Source organism: Canis lupus, chromosome 17 (genome assembly GCF_048164855.1).
Source record: "Canis lupus baileyi chromosome 17, mCanLup2.hap1, whole genome shotgun sequence".
NCBI lineage: Eukaryota > Metazoa > Chordata > Mammalia > Carnivora > Canidae > Canis > Canis lupus.
The window spans coordinates 6231733-6257657 of record NC_132854.1 but is presented as its reverse complement, the minus strand read 5'-3'; the positions used below and the strand labels follow the sequence as shown (position 1 = coordinate 6257657).

At 40.1% G+C, this 25925-nt stretch overlaps 1 long non-coding RNA gene and 1 pseudogene across 5 annotated transcripts in view; one reads left to right on the top strand and one right to left on the bottom strand.

The window, feature by feature from the left end:
* The window catches only part of LOC140607856 (uncharacterized), a 160215-nt gene that overhangs the window by 93045 nt on the left and 41245 nt on the right, over positions 1-25925 (bottom strand). Inside the window, exon 1 of one of the 5 annotated variants that reach the window (XR_012009773.1) lies at positions 515-887. The exons of the other annotated variants lie outside the window; for them this stretch is intronic. This is a non-coding gene — a long non-coding RNA (uncharacterized lncRNA). Of the gene's footprint in view, positions 1-514; positions 888-25925 lie in introns of those variants that run through there. 5 annotated transcript variants of the gene reach the window in all.
* LOC140608284 (E3 ubiquitin-protein ligase CHIP-like) lies at positions 4985-5798 on the top strand (annotated as a pseudogene).

Below are 25925 nucleotides of genomic sequence, written 5' to 3'. Positions count from 1 at the left end.
TTTCTACACATGATATGCAGTTGAAGATTATTAGTAAAGAGTATATTAGTACCCTTTAGAAATAAAAGATCTTACCAGAAGAGACTTAAGCAAGTGGATCAACCACATGGGCAATTTAGAGTCAGGTTGGCCAACCATCCTATGCCTTCTGCAGCCACTTTGGATTTCCTAGTCTTCTACTTGTCCTTCCCATCCTCCTTCTCAGACATACCCTATAACCTACTCCCTGCTCTCTGTCCCTGTCCCCATTTCCCATGTTCCTCCATAGTAGCCCAGAGCAAGTTCTGCTGTAAGACATCCAGGAGAGAAGCCCTCCCCAACCGTGTCCTTCCCATCTATATCCCTGTGCTTCATCCATGACCATCTCAGTCTACACAACTCCCAAGGAAACAGGTTGAAAATTACAAAAGGTCTAAGCTTTCACCCTACTTTTAAAGATAGTCTGTGACAATTTCATGGATACTGGCAAAAGACGCAGGATTCCTGAGTCAGAGAAGGACAGCCTGGTACTTACTTGCAATTGCTGTAGCCAGAGGATCACCACTGATGCTGGTTCACTAAGCCCTAGCACCCACAGGAGGTGTCAAGAGGGCCAGGTGATGTTCACCTGATGAGTGGGCTGGGTTAACAGGAAAGGAACCAGAATCTCCCACACGAAGTTGTAAGTACTCCAGGGGAGACATTAGCATACTGGGCAGTAAGCATGCCTACCCTTTGCTCTGCAGGGAGATGTGGCTCTATCTCGGTGTTCCCCCTTCACAAGATAGTCCATGACAACAGGCAGTCAGCGCCTTGCTCAAAGGACACCCAGACCAAGAAGCCCATGGAGAGTTATCTCCCAACACATCAGTGCACTGTGATCACTCATGAGGAGAGAAGGAGGAGAGGGAGGAAATGGAGTCGTTAGAATGCTGACCAAGAAAACCAAGAAGTTAAATCCCTTTGCTTTGCAAGTTTACAAATGCCCATGTTAGGACTTTCTCTTCCCTCTTCCTTGTCCTAGGGCCTCTTGGGAGCCTCACCCCACCTCCCAACCCCATCATGCTGAAGCATATCCTTTAAAACTAGCACAAGTGATTTCTGGATTGTAGATCCCTTCTCTGTCCCCACCTAGAGAAAGAAAGAGAAACGGGGGCTCTTGAACCCATGGCATGAGTGCAGCTTGGATGGAGGCATTCTGGGGGCCTTACACTGGAACCCCAAATGATCTTCCCTCAAAAGCCTTGTTATAGCTGATGCTACCCAAAGGTACTATTAAGACAATTCAGGAACATCCCAAGGACCTTTAGAATTAGAGACATGGTTTATGACCATGGCCACCATGCACATAACTTCTAGAGGAACACCTTTTTTAAAGGACTTCCCTGAAGTTTCAAAATATAGCCATTAGTTAGAGATTGTCTTTATGTATTGCAAAAAGACATTTATAAGTTGATTAATTTGGTAGCTCTTAGAAAGATTTTGATAAGATTTTGAATGAACACATTCAAACATACAAACATCTATGGAAAAAAAAAATGCAACACAATCCAACTACAAAGAAGAAAAGCCCATTCTTTAGGAGTTCAGTATTCAGTGTCTTCAGTGGAACATACTGTTAAGAAAAGAATGAAAATAACCTGATTTCCTCTAAGACATAAATCCTGAAACATTTAAATGCATCCATTCTACATCTGGACACAAACATCATCTAGGCAACAAGGATGATCCTGTGTATGTATATGGCAATGAGCAATGAGGGAAAACCACAGAACTTTTTCTAGAAAATGAAGAGCAGTTGAAATAACCTATAAACTGTTAAGCACTTCAGACAATAGAGATTTGAAGCTGCAAACAAATAGTATCCCTACTGATCGAGATCCCAAGCCACCTATACAAAGCCTAAGTGAGACCAGCTGGTGGATGGGAACCACAAGTCAAGCAATTTCCCAGAGCAACTGCTCTCTGGTTCTACTGAATCGTGGGGTCATGTACATAGGAAGCTTTTAGGCTTACATACCATACTCTTTTTCTCCCACCACTCCCGGCTAGAAGTTTTATTCCCTGGGTGTGATGAAATTAGAACATTCTTCCTCGTTCTGGCGTTTTCGTCCTGGAGGGAAATCGGAGTGAACATAAACAACTGTTTTCTGGCCCACGTTAGATGGTGCCTAGGGTTGAAAACCATCATGGACTTTATTCCTTAGAATCAAGTCCCTAATTACTTGTCCATGAAAAAGTAGTTGCGTAGTTGCAAATGATTACATCTGCAAAGGGAGTTTGTGACATTCTGACTGATGTAGCAGTCAGATGAGAGCTGTTAGAAGCCTAAGAGAAAAAAGAATGAGTATTATTTGTCTTAAAGAGTGGTAAGAGTGACAATTGCCAAGTGTGGAAACCTTGATCGGGTGGACTTACATTGTTGCTTGTAGAGCATCATGGACAAACAGCAGTAAATCGATGTTCTCACGGTAACCCCATACACAATTTGATTTATTGCTTTTACTGTTTTCTAACTAGTTGATTTTTTGATATGTTGTCATTTTAGTCCTAAAGAACCCTGGAAGTTGAAAATTATGCTGGTAAGAATAAATAAAGGGAAAGAAAGTGGGTAAATGCCAGATGGGTTACTTTGCAAGGATATACAGGACGTGTTACTGTAGACGATTTCTTTCTGAGGAAGGAATCCTCATATTGTTGAACTCAACCTGGATTACGCTCTCCCCTTTGCTACCCCTCCTATCACTGGAATGACAGAGGACAGTGTGCCCAGAGCAGGAATTATTATTAGTCTGAGCCTCCTGGAGGCAAGCAATTTACTTTAAAGTTAATGATGACTGTACAAATCATTGAACTCTGATGAACCGAGAGAACACTTTTGAAATCACAAAACGCCTTGATGGTGAGAAGAGTAGGCAGTTTTGAATGATGGAGCAGACCCCAAATAGAAGATCATCTAAAAGGGAGAGCTAGTTCTGAACCACAACAGACCAAGGGCTCAGCAACCCGAAGGAGGACAGGTGGGCTCCGCCATAGGACTATAGCTGCACTCAGCTGACTATGTGGTTAGGCTTAAGGACATAGATCCTAGAGCTTGCACAATTCCCATCCCAGAGGATGGATCCATTGTCAACTGAGCTTTTTTGTTGTCTTCCAAAGTGCCCAATTATATAAAGCTTTTCTTTATATATATAAAGAATAGTTACATGGAGGGGTGCCTGGCTGGCTCAGTTCATGCAACATGCAACTTTTGATCTTGGGGTGGTGAGTTTGAGCCTCACCGTGGGTGTAGAGATTATAAATAAACTTTAAAAATCTCATTTAAAAAATAGGTACTTGGAACAAGCACACCCCACTTAACAAAATCAACGGATTCTCTTGGAGAAGGTCAACTTAGCAAAGGTCTGCCCTTTAAGAATATGCTATATTTCATGTCTGCACCAAGCAAGAGAATACATTTAGCACCATCACAATCTAAATATTTCATTAGGGAGAGAAAACTTAGTTTGAATAGTTTTGTAAATATGCCAATAGATCCTGACTTTGTCTGATTCTAAAGAAGCTTTAGTGACTCAGGAACCATAACAATTAATAGAGCAGATATGGAGGTCCTAAAACAGAAACAGAGTAAGGCTTTTTGCAGGAGATGTGCCGCGTAAGAAAATACATGAAGAACATAAAATTAGCAATAACTCATCCCCCCACTACAAACGAAACAGGAGTCCCGCATTGGGCTCCTCTGCAGGGAGCCTGCTTCTCTGCCTCTCTGTGTGTGTGTGTCTCTCATGAATAAATGAATAAAATCTTTTTAAAAAATATTGTTTTTAAAATAGCTGTTTTTTTTTTTTTTTAAAAAAGGAAAGAAACGAAAGAACAGTAATTTATACTTGACTCTAATGCCCCATTTGAACTCACTGACAGGAAAATCCATCCTCTTTACTCACAGGATTTCTCTCAGTGATTTGCTAAGATCCCAGAGTTCGCTGCATAACCAAAGAGCTGCAGACCAGTTTCAAAAAGGGTTATCAACCCACTCTTGTTATCACCAAGTCACCAAGAGTCTCATGCTGCTGGCCCTTCAGATCCAGCAGCTCGGCCAACTCCATGCTGCGGCGGAGGTACTGGAAGCCCTCGAAGAGCCTGGCAGACTGTCCAGAGGCTAGCCTGCCGGATGCATGAATCACCTACCCTCTATGCGGCCCTGCCATCCCCGACACTATACCTAAGAGACCCCGTTCGATACATCTGCATTTAAGCAGTGTTGGCTTTGAGGTCTGTAAAAATTCAAGGCAACAGCAGAAACTAAGTTCTCAAAAGGAGGCTTGTTACCTTATGGGTTTAGGGGGGTCATGAAGAGAAAGGCATATGGAAGGTGTGCCGCTGGGAGAAAAATACAGGAAGGACAGACAAATCTATTTATCCATCAGTTACTCCCCCATCAGCTCCTTGCTCTGCCCCAACTGACCCTGAATAAGGCATTGATCTAATCTGTGGCTTCATTTTCCTATTAGAAGTAGGAATCAAAATTCTTGTCCCTCCTTGAGATATAATCTCTTCTGTTTGTCTATTTACTCTGGCTTTCTTGTTTAAAACTTATTATATATAGGGCAGCCCACGTGGCTCAGCGGTTTAGCGCTGCCTTCGGCCCAGGGCATGATTCTGGAGACCTGGGATGGAGTCCTGCATCATCGGCTCCCTGCATGGAGCCTGCTTCTCCCTCTGCCTGTGTCTGTGCCTCTCTCTCTCTCTCTCTCTCTCTCTCTCTCTGTGTCTCTCATGAATAAATAAATTTTTAAAAAACTTATTTTATATATATAGGCAGATCACACACACACCCACACACACACGGGGCAGATCAGTGGACCTAGCCAAGCTGATCATGCATGCAGGGCAGGCTGAATGTGGAGCCTGGGAGCTGCCCCTAGGCTGTGTTGTGCACCACCATGAAGGGTAAGGAGGAGAGTAGAAGCTCCCAAAAGAGCTTGAGCATGCAGAAGCACAAGAGGAGGGCAACCAGTTCTTGGTGCACCACAAGTACCCAGAGATGGTGGCCTGCTCCAGCTGTACCCTCAGCTGGAAGCCTCTGGTGGCAGCATACTACACCCAGCAGGCACTGTGCTACCTGGAGATGCAGCAGCACGAGCAGGCCCTGGCAGATGGCCAGCCGTTTCGGAGCTGAACGAAGAGTCTGTGAAGTCACACTTGTTCCTGGGATAACGCCAGCTAGAGATGGAGAGCTATGATGAGACCATCCCCAATCCACAGGGAGCCTACAGTCTGGCCAAGGAGCAGTGAGTGGCTCAGCTTTGGGGAGGATATCCCTAGTGTTCTGCACATTACCAAGAAGCAGCGTTGGAACAGCATTAAGGAGTGGTGCATCCACCAAGAGAATGAGCTGCCCTTCTACCTCGATCCGTTCATTGTGGCCAAGTGGGAGAGCAAGCTAGAATGCCAGCAGAACCTTGAGGATGATAAGGATGATGGCTACATCTGCACCCAGCAGGCCTGCATCGAGGCCAATCATGACAAGTACTTAGTAGACCTGAATGACCTTTTCTCCCAGGTGGATAAGAGAGAAAGAAGTGAGACATTTCTAACCACCTGTGTGGCAAGATCAGCTTTGAGTTCATGCAGGAGCCATGCATCATGCCCAGTGGCATTACCTAGGACCACAAGGACATTGAGGATCACCTGCAGTGTGTGGGTCACATTGACCCTGTCACCTGGAGCCCCCTGATCCAGGAACAGCTCATCCCCAACCTAGCATGAAAGAGGTTGGTGATGTGTTCATCTCTAAGAACTGCTGGATGGAAGATTAGTAAGGCCGGGGGAGGGGGAAGGCTGCCTGCCTTGCCCAGTACCCTGGCCCAGGAGGGTCTTGGTGTGGTAACTCCCAGTCCCTATACATAGTTTGTATCCCTAAATCCCTGCCCCCGTGTCCCAGACCTCACCGCCCTCATCAGTTCTGCTGCTGGACCATGAGCCCCATCTCTTCTGGGACAGAAACAGCAGATGAAAATGGGCTGCTATCACTACCATCCTGTAATAAAACTTGTGAGCACTATATATATATAATCTATGTATAAAAAGCAAGCATTAACAAGTCAAATATATTCAGAAACAGGTAAGGACTACTGGCTATTACCTTCATGGTTGTGTTGATTCATCCTTGAGTACTTACTGTATGCTGGACACTGTGCTCCTATGTCCGTTTTCTGATCAGGAGAGTTATGGGCCTTGCCCTCAGGGCACTTACAGTTCTTTGTCACCCAACCTAATCTACCTCCAGCACATCCAAAATGAAGGGACAATTAGTAATGATCACTAGGAATCTCTAGAGATGGTTTAGTAGCTCAATATTAACAAAAATGAGAAATGAAGTGGAAGAGTTTTACCACATGAGAATATGGTTAAAGCTGTATCAAGTTATGGTCTACTTAAATGGAAGGCTACTTAAAGGAAATATATATTAAAGTAGAAAAAAATTTTAACCCCAATCTGAAATGTATTAAGAAATATTCAGTTCTCATCATAAGAAAGAAATTTTGTAATTATGTATAGTGAGTGATAGATGTTAACAAAGTTTATGTTAATCATGTCATGATATATGATCATGAAAATATATCATGTTGTACACCTGAAACTAATATGTCAATTACTACCTCAATAATAAATTAAAGTGCAAGTTCACAAAAAAATGTAAAGCTTGAGGTTTTGGGTTTTTTTTAAGATTTTATTTGAGATAGAAAGAGAGAACATGCACATGAGTGAGGGGGCAGGCACAGGGAGAAGGAGAAGCAGGCTCCCCATGGAGCAAGGAGCCAGACTTGGGGCTCTATCCCAAGACCCTGAGATCATGACCTGAGCTGAATGCCCATGCTTAACTGATTGAACCCCTCAGGACACCCCCCCCCCAGTGATTGTTTTAATTCAAGTAAGTGGAGGGATTGTAATTAAGAGGACTATTCCTACAGATGGAAACTGGAAGAAAACTTAAAGCATACAGAAGTTTGTAGATCAAAACTTGATAGATTCTTTGTCACTTCAGGTAGATTTTTTTGTTTAGATTGTAAGTATCTATATATCCTCGCCATAAAACAAAATATAATCTTTAATGAGATTAAAGGTTAAGTGAAATAAAGCTTATTTTTGGTTAAATTTTATAATCAATTTGAATATCCAGAATTTTCAAAACCTTTTGCTTGATAAGGAAAAGAACACATGAAAAAGCAATGGATGCTACTAAGGAAAAAAAGGAATATAAATAATCAGCCTAGTATTATGTAGATTTATTGTGGAATTAACTTCAAATTTGCCTAACACTTTTTAGGAAGTGTTCATAATTCTACACTATTTTATTTTTTACAGTATTTTAGAATATATATATATTTTTTTTTAAGATTTTGCTTATTTATTTATTCATGAGAGACACAGAGAGAGGCAGAGACACAGGCAGGGAGCCTGATGTGGGACTCAATCCCAGGACCCCAGGGCCACGGCCTGAGCTGAAGGCAGACGCTCAACCACTGAGCCACCCAGGTGTCCCAATACTTTAGGATATATTTTAAATAACTATTACATATAGTGGATATTCTGACTAAAATATTTTAGGTATTTGGTTTTGGGGTTTGTTTTTGTTTTTGTTTTTGAGAAACAGAATGTATATGCAGGAGCAGGGAGAGTGTGAGGGTGTGGAGGGGAGGGGCAGAGGGAGAGACAATCTCAAGCAGGTGCCACAGTCAGTATGGAGCCCGACGTGGGGCTCAATCTCACAACCCTGAGATCACAACCTGAGTTAAAAATCGAGTCAGCCGCTTAACCAACTGAGCCACCCAGGTGCCCCTCAGTTCTTAAATATCTGATTATTACTTATCCAAGAATAAAGCCATGCCTCTAAAATATATACAGTTTCTATTTCTCTAATGAGGTGGCTTTCTTAACTCTATTCTGCTTTTTAGACAACAATTTAAGAGGTTTAAAAAGATGTTAAAATTAGGAACCTGTCATTTATTATAATTAGTTACCATCTCAGATAAGAAACTCATAGCTCATAAAGTAGCAGCCAAACTGGTATATGTTCCATCAAAAGAAATTTAGACTCCATGGAAAATTTCAGTCTTCCTAAAGGAATATGATTAGAATAGATGATAAACAGCATTTTCCACAAACTCAACATCAGTCATCCCTTTGTATTTTTTAGTACATTATGAAAATTCAGAAAAAAATTCTAGAGACTCTGGTGGGTATTTTTCCAGAGTGAGAGGACTATCAGAGAAACAGTTCTCGGCTCCATTTTACTATTTCCTGCTTCATTCAAAGAATTTGCATGAGTTTAATACCTATTCCGAGTAACTTATGTTACTGTTTAAAATAACTTTTCCTTCCAGGCAAGAAGAATGAACAGCTCTGGGGACTCATAGGTGTTGAAAGAAGTGAATCTAATAGCCAATCAATAGGGTAGTGACTACTGAACAGTGAACATGTAAAGTTCTGAAAAAGCATCAGTATATTGAATGTTCTGAAAGATTATTCATGCACACATGCTAAGGATGATAAATGTGGGGTCAAGCTTTCATTTCTCAAGCAGTTATGTTACTGATTTGAAACTTGTGAAGAGCCGTGTTCAGAATTACAAGGGTTTTCAACTGGATCAAACTTGAATACATCTGAAAATTTTAAACATATCTCAATTGATTTAAATAATTAGCTTTTCCTATAAAATGAACCTAAGTATTAAAAATGTGCCTTGAAGCTATGTATGGACCCAAATACTGATTTAATCTAATGGACTCAAGTTCCATTAAAAAGTCATCTTGATTACTCTTTCTCCATTTATGCATTTAAGCACAGAGAAGTTTGTGGGGCTCCTGATATCCATCCTAAGGCACATTCTATAGATAAACAGAAGACTTTGTTCCCTGGATCTTTTCATTCAGAGCCTTTCATGAGCTGTGAATTCCTTCTAAAAGCACCTATCAGCATGAATAAACTGATAAAAGCAAATGTGTGAAATGCCTTTCACTTAACTAACAGGCATGACTCCAAATTCTAGAACTCCCACTGCTTTCTCTGAAACCCTAACCCATGATGATAGGAAACATGAATTGATGGAAGTTCCCTCACTAATGTTACAAGATCTTTGGCTATTGTGAAGCGATAGCTAATAGAAAGCTTTGTCGGGCATAATCCATTCCTGTACAGTCTTTGGGATTATCTCTGGTGACTATGGTATTTCGTTTTTGTATAGAAAGTCGGATTAATAAATCTGCTCAGTCTTCCTAGAACATTCATTCATCCATTCGTTCATTCATTCGTTCATTTATTCATTCAGCAGCTGCCACCCTGGGACATAAGGTAGTGATCAGTTATTCCCTTGCCTTCAAAGTCCAGTAGAGACATCATGCCTATAGCCAATTTTATTTTTTTAAAAGGGGAGGGGTTAGGAAAACCTTATAGAACTGTAGAGAGATGGGGGTAAATTCATAATTCATTTTCTTAACTGATGGGTCAAGAAGACAAAAAGAGTAGTAAAGATAAAAATCTTATCAGAATGAGTTTCCCCAGAAGGTCACAAAGAGAACACACATTTTTCTCAAGCATATGTGGAATTTTTAATTGTCACATATTAGTTCAAAGTCAAAACTTTCAAAGGATTTAGATCACAAAGAAACATAAGGTAATAAAAACAAAAAGTTAAATTAAAAATTCCTCTGTTTGGAAAACCTGAGACCCCTCTAAATTGATAGAAACAATTGAAATGAAAAAGTGTTTCTAACCAACAATCAAAACACATTTTAACACTTGCAAGGTTCAGCAAGATAGTATTTCAAAGAACATTAGACTTTAAATGACTACAACAGAAATGATAGGACAGATCTCTTAACAAGTTAGAAACCATACAACAGAATTGATCCAAACATTTTAAGAAAATGAGATAATGCAGAATAAAAAATATGCAATACAGAATTGACAAAACCAAAAATTGGCTCTTCAAGAAAACTAATAAAACAGACCATCTTCTGGTGAAAATGGTAGCAACTGACATAAAGAAGGCAGAAACATTCCATTCTATGAAAGAAGGGAAGATACATTCTGAGACTAAAAGGAGAAGAGAATATTATGAATGAACCTAGATTTTCTAATAACTCGTCTATTTTCTGATTTATTGATATAATTTTCAAAACAGGTTCGAGGAGAAATAGGAAGCCCAAAGAGTTCTAATTTATTAAAAAGAGACTTTCAGGAGTAGTTTTAAAACTTTCCACAAGACGATCACTTGGCACAAATGGTTTTATAAGACTTTTCCATACTATTCTACTTTCATATAAACTCTTCGGAAAATAGAAAAAGATTTGCTCTTCAGTGTGTACCCTGAGGCTTGTATAATATTGATCCCAAAGCAGTCAGAACAGAGCATGGCAGGAGATCAGGAGATTGGAACAATCTCACTCAGCAACTTTAAAGCAAAATTCTTAAATGATGTATTAGCAAAACCAAATTGAGTCATGAAATCAAACACACACACACACACACACACACAACCAAGCTGATTTTATACTGGGAAGTGAGAGAAGTTTAAATAACAAAATTTTTAACGTGGTGACTTATACCTACAAGAGCCACATACTCATATCAGTAGATGCAGCAAATGTATTTGATCACATCCATTCAGGACCACAAAAATGTTACCCCAAGAAATGAGAGTCCTTGACAATATAAAAGTACCTGTGAAAAACCTAGAGCAAATTTAATTCCTAATGCTAAACATTTTAAAGCATTCTCTTTAAAAATTGATCTCAAAATAAAAATTAAGACTTCTGTACACCAGAAGTACAGAAAAAGTATGGAAGACAAAAAAGAGAAGATACTTATAACATATAATTGAAACAACAGTTTCTATAATATATGACAATCCCATAGAAATCCTATAAACACGTGAAAAGATTCTCCACCTCCTGAGTAGTCATTGAGATGTAAATTAAGATAACAAGATACTGTTTTATATTCTTTAGTTTGCGAAACTAACAAAGTCTGACAGTATTAAGTTTGGGAGTATGGGAGTCAAAGGCAACTCCAGCAGTGTTGACAGGAGGAGAATTTAGCACAATCACCTTGGAATATGATTTGACATTAACATTCACTGATCCTACAACCCAGCAAGTCCTCATGCATATGTACAACCTAGAGAAACTCTTGCACATGTGTAGAACAGTTACACAAATGTTTTCCTTGCGATCACAAATAACCATAAGGAGAAAACAATTCAAATGATTCTTAACAACACAACGGATAAACTAGAGTATATGCACATCATGTGAAGTATCATTTACTATAATTTTTCTCTCCCTAGAAGCACTAACCCTGACTTTAGGTGCAGAGCAACCAAGATGCTCCTTTGTAAACCCTGAGCTTTGCTAATAAAGTGTGGGCCAAGAGGAGCCACATGGGATTAGCCAGGAACTTTGTAAAAATGCAAACCTCTGGCCCCATCTCAGACCTACCAGGTCATAGTCTGTATTTTAACATGCACATTAAAGTTTGACAAGTATTGCCCTACAGTCGCATTCACTGTTCAGTAGAGCATCAGTTAGTTAGACTCTCTATTGCATCCAAATATTTTCAGCAATTCTAGAATTATTCATTCTTAATGTGCATGAACATAGGAAACATTCCTTGAGTTCCTACTCTGTGTCAGCCACTTTATTACTGCTAAGGATACAAATACTCAAGGAATTCACATACATATATTTATGCACTCATACACATACTTACACAAGTTATATAACCTAACATGACCAAATTTAATTTTTTCATACAGTTCCTAATGTTATAGTAATTTTATATAATGATCATATAATCATGTACATAATCATTTTATTCTCATCTTGTTTTTTAATGTAACCCTATGATAAGTGGTGACCATGGCTCCTTCTTATGACACAAAATATGCTTTAATACTAAATTTCTATGTCCCAAAGCATTCCAAGAAATTTAAGACCTTAGACCACCTAAACTCTGGTTACCTTTCACACTTTAACTTGTAACAGAGCACAGTTTCCTGCTCTCTGTTAAGCTGCATGATCCACCTGGTCTTTGAGTTGACATCAGGAGGATAAGTTTGGACTTTAATTCAGGCACATTCTGAAAGGGGTCAGTAATAATCCTCATATAAATTCTACTGTATGATATAATGCTTCTTTTTCCATCCTGAAATAATTTCATGATTTTCTATACTTGCATATATATATACTCCTAAAAATGTGTGTCATGTTTATATTCAACATAGGACCAGGGTGTCTGAAACAGTTACAAATCCCCCCGCCCCATACAGGTATGTTATCTTAGACTCCGATCCCACGAGTACTGGTGCTACCCCAAACTTGAATGTCAAATAGCTCCTGATAAAGTTTTAGACCGAGCAATACAAACATACCTCAGTTTACATAAGATATGTATTGCTAGAAAATCCACTATACATATCAAAGCCTCATCAAAAATACTACCTAGAACAGTTAACTTCTTGGCTCAGATCATTTTAAGTTTTCATTTCCTTAACCTGGAAGATTATCTTGTAAAACATGAGAAATCTACAAAACTCAGGATAATTTTTTTTTTTTTTTTTTTTTTTTTTTTTGCATAAGGATCTGATCTTTGCAAAATGTCAAATGTCTTTGGCCTCTATTCAATCATCATGGTCCCAGTTTATTGTGACAAAAACTGTTCCCACAAATTTCCCCAGAAGAGAAATCCTCCAGGAGGCAGTACTGCCCCATTGAGAACTCTGTATTAACCAGGTTTCCTGGAGAAGTCACCCACATTGACCCCCATTGCCTTTGAGAGAAGCCAATAAACCAACTGTCTCTTTACCTGGAATGTTATAAATGGGCATTTACCTCCATCACTTCTGTATCTTTTTCTCCAAACACATTGGTATTCCTACCAGCTAGAAAGGGCCAATTATTAAATATAGAAATTTTGCAAGCCAATTGAAGTCATGTTAGTAGTTTAAATCAACCATGATGGGAATATTTATACAACAGAAATTGGCAAATGCTACAAATCAGGGTTCATTTTGTGGGGAGAGGGACCAGTTGGTAAATATTTAACAGATTTTATATGAAGGACCTTTGGCAGCTTCCTCTTATTCTCAGTTGCATATTCAAGTTCCCTTCCTTGTAGCACATTTATTCTTTTGACTGATAATGTTGAGTGATATTACTGCTGTACAATCCATATTATTTTTACAATAAATCATGTGGAGCCCTACTTGTTCTTTGTGATTGAAAAAATTACCCTAATGTCAAGGTAAGAAAATTGCCTGTTGTTCACTTTCTTTTTAAGGCACTCATTAAAATCTACTTGTTATAAAAAAACATACACAGGGTTCCAGTCTTGTAAGAAAAAAATTTTTTAAAAGAGCCTTTTTTGATCTGTAAGTAGGGATGGGGCATTTGGGTAAAGGTTAGAACTTGTAAAAATGTGGGGGGGGTTGGATAAAATGGAGAGGCTGCAATAATTACTCCTTCAAGCTGGGCCCTCCAGGCAGCTGTAAGGCCCTTGTGGTTGGCAGGGAGAGGTTGTAAGCTGCTCAGGTGGACGATGGGACTTTGAACCCACAGAACTAACAGGAATGAGGCTCTAAGTTTGGCTCAGAAACTTGAAGACTACTTGAGATTACACCCAGAAATCAGTAGTCTGAGAACGGGGGCCCAGACACACTTCCCCTTACCTTGGACACTGGAATTGCCTTGACTGGGGGTGCCAGGGAGGTCCTTCCCAAAGATGGGGTAGGTAGTATAACAGGTAAGTGAGAAAAAGAGGAAAGATGACAGTGCAGCTACCTCATGGGAAACCCATCTGCTTGAAGATACTTCTCAGCACTTCTGGAAATAACCAGAAGTTACTTTAAAAGGCAAAAGCAAAAGCAAAAACACAAAGATAGATGAAAACTGCTAATTCAGCAAACATCTGGTTATCCTTCAACAAGGAACACCCCTTGTTTGAACTACTGCTCTCCAGCTCAGATGCTGGAAGTTACTGTTAACTCGTGGTTCTCTAACTTTAGTAGACATAATGGTCCCTTGGGGAAACTTCATGAAAATGCAGATTCCCAGATTCCTCAGCCCAACCCCAAGATGATCAGGCTTTACAGTGGGAATGGGGGTGTGTGAGAAGCTGCACTTTTAATGGCCACTCCTCTGATGCAGATTGTTTCAAACATACTGGGGAACCCTTTGCTTTTATTATTGAGCAAAGAAAAGTATCTTCTATCAACGAAGAAACTCACCTTCACGTGATCTGGTCAGTTTGTACATTAATTCATATACTTCCCAATTGCTTTTCTCTTACTGAAGAATTCTTAATCTTCCTGAAGAATATCCTTTACAATTACGGTATTTTAAATCTTTAAAATCTCACTTAAGCAAAGGGAAATATCACACCGTAGGAGAGGCTAGCAGATTTTCCATCAACAAAATGTTACAAATTACTTCCATTTGTAATCAGTAAACCAACAAATCCATTATAGCCAGATTAGCTAATTAGAAATATAATGAGTTAAATTCTTCACTATTTTGAAAAGCATATTACTTCAGGTAGGGTAGAATGTGACAAAGATGACCTAAACATGTGTGCCATGCTGCACTCCTTTGTCTTGGACCCCAAATTCACAAACCTGACCTTCAAATTCTGTCTACATGACAGTGACCTAATCCAATGAAAATGTCAAAAAAGGTGATTTCTTTTTAACCTAGAACTGAACAATTTGTCTGATCATTCATTCCTTCACTGCGTAGATCCTTTCCAGCAAGGTTTCAAAACAATAGTGGCAGATTTAAAGTAATGAAGCATTGTGTTTGATATTGAATTTGCAACACAGAACAAAATATACAGCAAACATCCAAAATTTATTGGTCTTGCCCACACACAAAAAAAAGATTCCTCAATATAAAGTTTTTGAGGTCTTGATTCTCAATTCTGCTTTTTAATTGCCCATATCTAGTTATTTCCAAGAAAACTAGATTTTTCTCCCCCATCCCTCCACCCAACTTCATTTCAGGGAGATGAATTTGCCATTTAGTTAAATGTAGGAAGGAACCACATCCTTGATCAAATGGACAATTAAATGAAAGGAATAGCATGTGATAATCGGTAGAACAGCTTCAAAGCACAGTAGCCCATTTTCCTAACTGAAAGGTCAATAGATGACTAAGCCATCATAATGTTTACCAAGGACATGAACTAAGTAACACTGTCACTTGGGGCTAGAATTCCAATATTTTCCTGCCCTGCAGCCTAGTGACAAAACCATATTTTATAATTCCGCTAGAATCATACTTTGAGACTACCTAAAAAAATATTAAGACTATACAAGCAAAGCATAACATTTGAATGCTTATACCAAAAATAGTCGTCATTAGCTAAAACAGTCAGGCCATCCATTATTGACCAGCTTCCTAAACATTCTTAGGAATCACTCAGATATATTTATTCATCTACACTAAATAGTTATAGATTATAACTGATAGTTGAAAGTACAAATCATATGAGCTATGTTAACACAACATAGACAACTATGTACTGGCCCTACAGGGTAGGAGTAAGGGTTATGTGGGCTTGTGGAAGCTAGAGCAAGGAAATGGTCTCATGTGATTAACATGGTGTTCAACCACTGGCCCGTGTGATGGCCAACCATAGGATGCTGTGGATGGGGCAGCCCAGGAAATCGTAAGAGAACAGAAGCATCTTCTGATGCCTTAAGAGGTCACTGGCTCTCGACAACTAGCACGGGGCTACCCAATGACAAACTTGCCACATGTGAGGATTCAGTACTGTACTTCTGATTCGAGGTTTATATTAAGTTACAATACAATCAGGAATGTGATACGATACTAGGCAAAACCTCTTTCTAAACCAAAAAAGAGCACCACTTCAGACAATGCCTTTAATTCATGTGTTTTTCAAAGAAGAATGCATACAGTTACAAATTATGCCAATATTATTTTCTTCCCTTGTAAATATAAATGGTACATCTAAAAGTGTTTTTATTGATATTTTCATATAGTAGTTTTCTTCTTTACCATATCCCATTAGCCTGGGGAAAATTTTATGATGAATAGAAAAACAAGGAGAAAAATTAAATTAAGAGGGTGACAGCCTGCCGGGTTTCATATTAACAAAAACAGTAAAGCATTTTTCTAGAAAAGTATAGTAGACTCATTTGGTATTTTCCTCATTCCAGGGGAAGGAATAGCATTTTCTCAGAGGCATATTATAATAGCAACGTGCACAAAATTAACTTGACCATAGCACAAGATCTCTCTAGACTGAATTGTTGACTCTTGCTGAAATGCTTACAAGTGATGGTCTTTAAGTTTTTCTAGTCTAAGTTTTTTTTTTTTTTTTCTTGACATGAAACAAAATTTCCAAAGAAATGCTTCACAATTCCAGGGCACTGGAGATATCCAAAGATAGGGGTCTAGGGGTCAACGGTTCCCACTTCCTAGGGGCTCACCCTCCAGTGGAGGGAAGCATACATACATACTGCCAAGGACAGGGAGACAACAGAAGGGGTTTGCGGAGAAACAGTTCATGTTTCTAGAAATATTCTGCCTTGTAGCACCAGAAACCTTTGCATTTGAATGCATCCTAAAAGGGAAAGGAGGATTTTTGCCAAATGATGGTACATGAAGAGAAGTTCCTAGTCAAAGGAAACAAGAGGAGGAAAGGCATAGAAGTGCAGGAAAATGGGTGGATTTGGATAAATTAGGTTATAATAATATAAATGCCATGGAAAAAGATCTTAGAATCCATAATGGCAGCAGGCAATAGAGACCCTTACAAGCACACTGAGAAGTTTGAAATTAATCTTATAGATTATGCAAAGGCATGGTCTATGGGACAGTGAAACTTTTTATGGAGAAAATGGAATGGATAAGATTGATTTCCTAGCATGAAACAAGGGCTGGACTAAGAGTTAGGAAGAGGTGCAGGGAGGGAGGAGATGAGCTGGGATGTCAGGAATGTCCTAAGACTCAAGGACAGGTAGAGCTCACAGTGACATCAGTGTGTCTGTGGAAAGTGATCATTAATGAAAAAAAAAAAAAGGAACTGTGATATTTTGGTTTTGGTTTTCAACCACCTGTCCCTATGCCCAAATAACATATCAAGAAAAACTTTTCCTTTTATCAGTGTCCCGATGACTGCATCAAATCAATACTTGAGGAGGGAAAAAAAAAGCCTTTCCTAAAAGGATTGAAATGAGGAGTTAAATAGACCAAATAGGAAGGGTGCTACTAGAAAGGAGAGAAGGTTTGTATATATTTTGCAGGGGTCATTCCACTTGGTGACAGTAGAGGAGAGAGGACAATGAGGACTCAAAGGTGACTCAGGGTCCTTGCTTGGTGACCAGGTACAAAGCTACATCCACAGATGCTCATAGGACAGAAACTCAATTCTAATGATTCAGCTTGGAGTTACATATAGATGGCATCAAGAACCATATTAGCACACCTTCTAAAGAACCATCACTTTTCCCTAGAGACAAGAGTTCAGTCCTATAACTTACATATGTCCCCCTACACATATCCCAAGGGTCTTCCGTTGTTCTTTGTATACAGACCCATCCTTGATGTTGCCTACAGGATGTTAATAGTCTCATTCTCAATCCTGTAGCCCCATCACCCTGCCCCTTCCTCTCTCAATCCCACCATCATTAATCTTGTCAGTTTTTCAGAATCACTTTTCCAATTATTCTGCATTAAGCTCACCAGCAGTCTATGCCAGACAGTTAACAGTTAACCCATTCCCTGTGAATGGGAACTCATCTTTTTGCTCCTCATGTGATCACTTTCTTAGCAAGTACTTCTTTGACTGCCCTGCCAGGTTCCTTGGAAACACGATTTCATAGACCTTCATTCCTCTCCTTGGAAGCAACTTTTATCGTTTGTAGCTATATATTCAGCATGATGTTACCTAGCATTGGACTCAACCTCAGGAGAACAGAGCTGCATCTGTGCAGCTGTCCAGTTCATCCCCAATCATGTAGCACGGTAGCTTGCTAAAAGATTTGAGCAAATAGTGTGCCAGTGAAAAACTGAGTATCTCCTGAGTTGACATGAGTTTAGCCTTGACATTTGGGAAAAAACTTTCCCCCACTCAACTTCCCTCCACTATATTAGACCAAGAAAGTGGCATTGGCTCCTTTCTGTCCTGACCGAGGCTTGGCTGTGCTACAAGGGACACTTTGGGAGCTGTCACCGATTGCTGTCTCTGCTATCCAGAAGGAATAAGTGCCAGCTTTGGGATGCCAGCTCTGATTAAATTCTTTTTATTCTGGGTTTCCCTCTGATAGAGAAAGGGGGAAGGGGGTTTGCTCATTCATTCTACCACTGTGGGAAGTAAAAATAAATACGGTTTTAATTTATTAGAGACCTCGTCTACCAAATAGCACTTAGAACGCTGCAACATTGTCTCATTATAACAGAACAAGGCAGTTTCAAGAGAATCCATCACTTTCCGACTTCATTTGGCTCCTACCATGACCACACAGGTTTTCAAAACTCCAACGTTCTGGTTTCCAAAACCCACTTGGAACTCCATCAGAGCCCTCCCTTCCCAGCGGCTCCAACTCTCGGTTTGAGAATTAAGGCATGAAACACATGGAAATACAATGTTCCAATCCATCTAATTAATGCATTAAGTCTCTCATTTGCATAGTACAAATTTCCCTTTATGCTCTCAGTTGCTTGGCAATTGCTTGCCTCAAGAAAATATATTAGCAGTTAAAACACAGCTTAACAATAAGAGGAACAAAGACATCAGCCCTATTTCCAAAAGCATATTTCAGAAAGGAAAGGGAAAATCCATCATGTAAAAGGATTTCAAATCCTAAAGTGGCCGAACCATTCAATTCTGAGAAACAATTTAACCATAGTAAGTGAAGTAACATATCACTCTGGCAGGCAGGAGGGGTGTCAATTAAAGTCTGTGGAGCAGATGCTACCGGCAAACCTCGAAGCATCTCTCCAAATGTATCTTTGCTATAAAGGGCACAGAGAGATTGAAAGCACCTCCTCTGACTTTACCAGAAGACAAACAGATCAGACTCCAGAGTTACATTATGCTAAGAGTGGCATTCATATTAGAACCAAAATGCTCCCAAATAAAGGGAAGATTTTAAACCAAACTTGCAACACCCTGGACCAACAAAGCGCCATAAACCATACTGAATCATTGCAAAGAGGCAGATGGAGCTACAACTTTGATCCTGAATTAATCCCAGCTTGTGTAAAATTGCCATGTGCTCCACAGGCTTCTAGGGAGGGGTGTGGCTAGGCAGAGGTCGGCTGTGCGTCCTTTTCCAGGACACACAATGAGAGCAATGCCCATCCCTGGCATTCTTCTTCCTCACAATGTGTACAGGATTGCTCCCCAGAAGTCCAGGCGGAAGGGGCAGCATGACCTTTCCTAATTCAAATTTCAAAGAAAAATAAACATGAAGTAGCATTAAGATATGTTTTCCAAGATCCATGATAAAGGACTGTCTCAAAAGAACATTTCAAATGTGAGCTTCAAAAGGTTTGAGTAGGCCACCTCAACAAATATCGCACATTCTCGCATATATTATCAAGATCTAAAAATACACTAATATTGCTTCCTTTTTTAAGATTTTATTTATTTATTCATGAGAGACACAGAAAGAGAAAGAGGCAGAGGGAGAAGCAGGCTCCATGCAAGGAGCCCGATGTGACACTTGATCTCGGGCCCCGGATCATGCCCTGAGCCAAAGGCAGACACTTAACCTCTGAGCCACCCAGGTCCTTAATATTACTTCTTTTGTGATGAGGTTTATAATACCTAATACTCTTACGTAGTACATTAAAACACTTTATTAAGACTTTATCAAGTTACCATTGAAACTTAAACATTGGGAAGCAGGGACTTTTACTATCTTTTTTTTTCAGATGGATGCGCTGGGTTTCGGATCTGGAATTATTTGCTGTCCAAGATACCAAAACAGAAAGTTGCAGAGTTATAACAAAATGACATTCTAGGGTTCCAAATCCCATAGGAAGTGGGAGAAGTTATGATGACCCTCAACAAGAAAAATACACCAACCAATCCAAAACAGATCAATCAATCAATCAATAAAAATGGGGGAATATTAGCCTTTGGTTTCCAACCAGCTACCGTAGCTCTGAAAGCGTCAAATTTGGACCCAAGTATTTGGATGGCAGTCAATTCTCTTCTATAGAGGAGCACCCAGCTGTAACCCATGATGGTGAGTGTCTTGGGATGGTCATGAGGGACAGCTCCCCCACTTTTTAGGCAAGCAGTGAGCTGTGTGAGGGTCAGCTGTATGTGAAGTTTGCACATCCTAAGTTCCCCAGACTCCGGTTTGAGGGTTCTCAACTTCATTCTTCAGCTTTCACCCCTCAGTAGCTCCCAAGTCTTCAAGGGAGTCTCCCATAGCCTCCTCATTTCCACACTCACCAGTGATTCAGGGACCCCCTTAAATTTTTCATGTGCATCAGCCTTTCAGGAGCTCATTGGCTGCTCTCACTGGAAGCTGACTTCATCATTCCCTGATCAAATCCCCTCAAACACCTGATAGGTGGTAAGATAATTCACCTTCCTTGGCCTTACATTTTATGGCCCAGACCCACCTCCCGACCCCTGGAAGACCTCATGCTTCCTCAGAACAAAAGGACTCGCTACCTCCCTTGCATGCTTGTCTCCTCCCCCTCCCATCACTTTGTCCTTCTCCCTAAACTTTCCCCTACCACAGAGCTCTACTTCCAAGTTGGACTACTTACTCCTTGAAGGTCACAGACAAGTACTACCTCCTCCATCCACCTTTCCATAAAGCTTTAGGTAACACTCCACACACACCATGTGCATAGGCCAGGAAGTATGACTTCCTATAACCAGATTCTTACCTCTGCCTCCCCTGACATAGACTTGGTAGTCAGCACACTATGTGCAAAACCAGTGCTATGTTAGCAAATACTCAATGACTAGCTCTTGGGGAGAGGGGCCCACAGTTTGTAGTGTTTGCCGATTTGTGCTGTAGACACTCCCACATCACCAAGTTCAAGCAGCCAACATGGTGTCACCGAACGCAGAATTGGAGAGAGACAAGAGCACACCACTCTGCAGTGTTCCCATTGTGTGGAAAAACATGTGACTTCAGACACAGAGGTAGTAGTAGTAAAGTGTAGTAAAATAGGAAGTGATATATTTTAAGCATTTTTCATTTTTTAAAGTATAATCTATAAGTGTATAAGTTTATGTCAGTTAAATTTTTAATAATGGCTCTATTTACTGAGCTACTGCAAAATTCCTGGAAACCTAAAAAAAATCTGTTCTTCTGGGCTGGTACAGAGGGCTCCAGCACAGAAATCCCTTTTCTAACTCAGAGCAGCTTCGTGTGACCTTAAAGAAATTACTTTACTTAGGGAGCTTTAGTTTTCATCTGAAATACAGTGATACAATATTAAGTTATTGAAAGGATAAAACATTTAAGACCATGAGTCACAGATGGTTAGATCTCAAAAAGAGTTCTCATTCAGAGCGGTTAGCTCCATTTTTGTAGATCCTATAGTTCTTTCCGCTATATTTTGTTTATAATAAAAGCTTAACATCTTTCAGGAAAAAATGTGTAATTTGTACAACTATTTTATTTCTAGACATCTCTTAGTATGCAGGTGTTAGAGACAAATCAGGAAATAAGGGCTCCAGGGTACAGGGGCTGCCTTTTTAGCCTCTAGAGTAGATCTACAGTGGGGACATGGATCCAATTGGGGAGATAGCTATATTAAACTCAGTGCAATTTGTTTATTGGTTTCCATAAACAAATTGCACATGTTCCCAGAAAAGTTTCATTTTTGTAACAAGTGGTGTTGGAGTGTAGACTTCAATTCACCATTTATCATGGCTTTTATCGGTAGTTTTACCTCGAGTCTGAATTAGTCTTTTATATTGAAAAAAAAAAAAAACCCTTTTTCTATCTGTAGGATGCTTTGTGGCCCAGTCATGAACACGCAAATGCGCAGAGTATATGCCTATAAAGCAGAGGCCCTGAGTCTAGGAGAAGCGACTTGTCATGATTTCTCCTTGCGAGGAGCAAAACTGGATGTGGGAACACTTACAATTGAATGAGTGATTGCCTTGCAGCGAAGTTACTACTTGACCAGTGCAGCTAGGAGTTTCTTGCTTTAGAGGCACAGAGCCATGTAAGCAGCCCTGGCCTCCTGAAGTCCTTGCATTTTGTAGCTCGATCTTGCTTCTCGTGCTCTACATCGGTGTGTCCATCCTTGTCTGAGGGCTTGTGCATTTGCCCTTGCACCTGGCTTTGTGGATTATTCCCAGGTCTGCTATTTCTCTGAGGACCTTCTGCTGTCAGCCAGCAGGCAAATTCAAAGTCTCTTCTCACCTGACCTGGTACCTCACATGCCAGCTCGCTGGTCTCTGTGCCACTGTGCTCTCTTGCAGCCAGACTTTTTCAAGAGACTCAGCCAGGCTCACTGCCTCTACTTACTCACTCCCTCATTTTCCCTACGTTACATGAAATCAGGGTTTTGGCGCCAATTCTACTGGAACTCTCCTGGTCAAACAAGTCAAGGACTTCCCCATCACATAGTGAGCTGGCCTCCGTTCGTTCTCATCCAGAGCAGATTCTGCAGTAATGAACACCCTCTCTGGCTTGCCAGCTTCTTTTGTCAGTCTCCTCCTATTGAAGTTTTTATTATAGGACTCAACTATCACCAGTTTGCAAATGACTTCCCTGTCCATGCCTCAAGCCCTCCTCTTCCCACACTCACATTTCCAGCTGTGGATTAGACAGTTTCCAAATGAAGCCTGAAAACACACTCAAAATAGAACACAGCTGCCTTCCCTCTCCCCATCCCCCCAAAACCAATCCAGAATTGTTTTAACTCTACTCCACTCTTTAGCTAATGGTGTCATTAACTGCCCAGGAAATTAAAGTGACAACTCGACAGTCATCTTTGATGTATCTCTGTTTCACACCCATGCCCAATCATACAGGAAATCCTGGAAAATCCCTCTATGGAATTATACCTCTTTCTTTCTACTCCATTGATGTTTTCTCAAAAGGTTCTTCATGTCCCACCTAAGCTATTTCAATGTGGTATTATACAGCTCTCCAGTCTTTTCTGCTTCCAATCTAGCCTACATGCTGCTTTCCCAAGCCATGTTCCTGAACAAGAATCCGATTATGCTCCAGGCCGTGATGCCTTCCCCACCAGGTATGAAGCGCAAATGCCCAACCCAGCATGCAAATATTTAGTTGGCTTCTACCTATCTTCTAAGTATTGTTCTCCACTCTATTCCAGTCCCCAGAACCACCTATGTTTGCTATAACATTCCACTCCCTGCCCCCAAGAACCCCCGCTCTTCTGCTTCACCCTATGCCCAGCAGTTTCCTTTCTCTGCAATATTTCTCTCCCTTGGCATTCTCTGTTTACCTACTGGAGACCCAGCTCAAATTCTAGTTTTTCCAATCTCCCAACTGGAATCAATCTTTCCTTTATAAATGCTCAGGACCCCACACCACTTTGAACTGAAACCTATGTGAATCTATAGCAGATCTTTAAAAAGATCTATCTATACAGTATATAGATACATAGATGTATATACACAGTCATTGAGGGCAGAGATCTAGATGTGCTGTGTGTTTTAATCGCTCACAACACCCCAGTGTTTCTCATCAGATGAGGTACCTAAGAATTTGATGGAGGACCTTGCCAAATGTTGGCTTCTGTGCCAATCCAGATTCACCTGCCCTTATCTCCCCCATAGCCATTGAAAGCAGTGAAACCTGTATCTTCTGTACTTTATTTTGCAGCCTTAGTCACTTTTACTGTACTTATTTCCTGTTCACATATATTTATGTTGTGGTCAGACATTTTACAATAAATTAGGCAAATTTCAGGACTTGGACACCCTGGCACCTGTGCCATCGCCTTGAAAAGCTCGTGAAACTTAAGGTCCCTCCCCCCGCCCCCAGGACAAAGTACATAAATAAATACACAAACATTTATGTGCAGCTCCAGGAGGTTCATAGACAGCTCCCCTCCCTTAAAACGTACTGACAACTAAAGGGAAAGAATCTTCATGAATCCCTGAACTAGAGGGATGTTCACGGGCATAAGAACTATAAATGCAAACAAAATCCCTAAAGCCATGTTAAACTGATTAAAAGGTCTATAAAAAATTAAGCAGTTAGCACAATTCAGAGATCTCCTGAATCAGAAGCTGCAGTTCTTCCTATTCTATTAGAATTCCAGAGAAGTCAGGAAGCAAAATTCCTTTCAAACATTTTCTCTTATTGCAAAACAAAATGTAACTAGTATGCTATTTCAGTTTCTAAGGCTTTTCCTGAACTATGTGTGGGCACTTAATAGTTAATATATTAGCCTCTAAATGCAGATAAAATGTTTTGTATTTAAAAAATGGGAATGGTGCTTAAAGCATTTGACCTTTTTAAGGATATCCTTCTGAATCTGAGGGATATACTTAAAAAGAGCTATAGTAGTAATAAAAACCATTTGAATACCCTGTGAAAAACTTATAATCTCACCAGCAAATTGTAAAGTAAAAATTCTATTTAAGAAACTATATTCTGTCGCAAAAGCCTGACAATCCTTCTATACTCTCTATTGTTTGTAAAATTTGTTCCTCAGTTTTTGTTTACTGTAGAACCTCAAGAGGGACAGGTTTTCAATCCCTCCTCTTCATTCATGTTTTGATTTATTCTACAGTGTTTGTAGAAAGCTTACCTTGTGTTGAACAGTACTTTGTTCTAGGAATATGAGGTTGCAGAAGGTGAGTCAACTATTTTCATGAAGCTTATTGTCTAGTAGGTAATAAATACATTGTTTTAGGAGTATAATAATTGCAAGGAGATCACTAAAGCCAGGCTTCTGAGCTAGATTTTTATGTGAAGAAGCCCTCTAACAAGAAGTAGGGTGTAGAGGAGTCCAGGAAGAAGGATCAGTCAATGATTGGGGTTTGGAAAAATGAGCAAGAAACTGATCGTGAGCATCCTGGGGTTATGCTAAAGAACTTAAACACTTTTTTAGATGTGGGGAGTAGGAAGTCTCTATTTTAAGAATTTTAAGCCAGGAAGTCACATGAGTCAATTTGTCATTGTAGAAAAGTCACCCTAACTTAGATGGAAGAAAGGATTAGATGGGCTGAACTGGGTGGGCAGACAAGTTAGTCCATTGCTAGAGTTCTCTCCAGGAGAGATGGTGACTATCTCAAGTGCCATGTTGGTAGAGAGCTCTGGCCTTCAGTCAGTGGGTAGGGATAGTTCTGAGGTTTGCTTATTCCAGAGGATTCTCAAAGCTGATCAACAGAGTCAGCTAGAGGATATGGGAATGTGGCCAGCTACCATCCAGGCCCCTGGCATTATTTATTGGTGACTTACATATGAGAAGATGAGTTTACATATGTGGAGATCACCAACCCATTTGGTCCACTCTTGACCATTCCAAATTTGGAAGTCAGCAGGCCATCTTGCAAAGGGAGAGGTCACAGGGCAGCCTACACTAGCTTTCCCCAGTAGGACCCCGGAATTATCCATCTTCACCTCTTGTAACATCCTTAATAAGCTTATCCAAAACTCGTCTCCCACAATAAAGCTTTTCTTGATCATTCTAATCAGACGTGATTTCTAACTCCTCTGCACTCCCACTGAACTTTGCATTCTATAATGATCTTTATTGTTTTCCAGATAATATGGTTTAAGCTTCGAGCTCTAGTTGATATACAAGAAGTTACACACATTTAACATAGACATCTTGAGTTTAGTCATACACATCACCATGATCAGGATACTAAATCTATTTGGCTTCCAAAGATTTTCTTGTATTGGTGGATTTGTTGTTTTGGTTCTGTAGTAAGAACACTTGAGATCT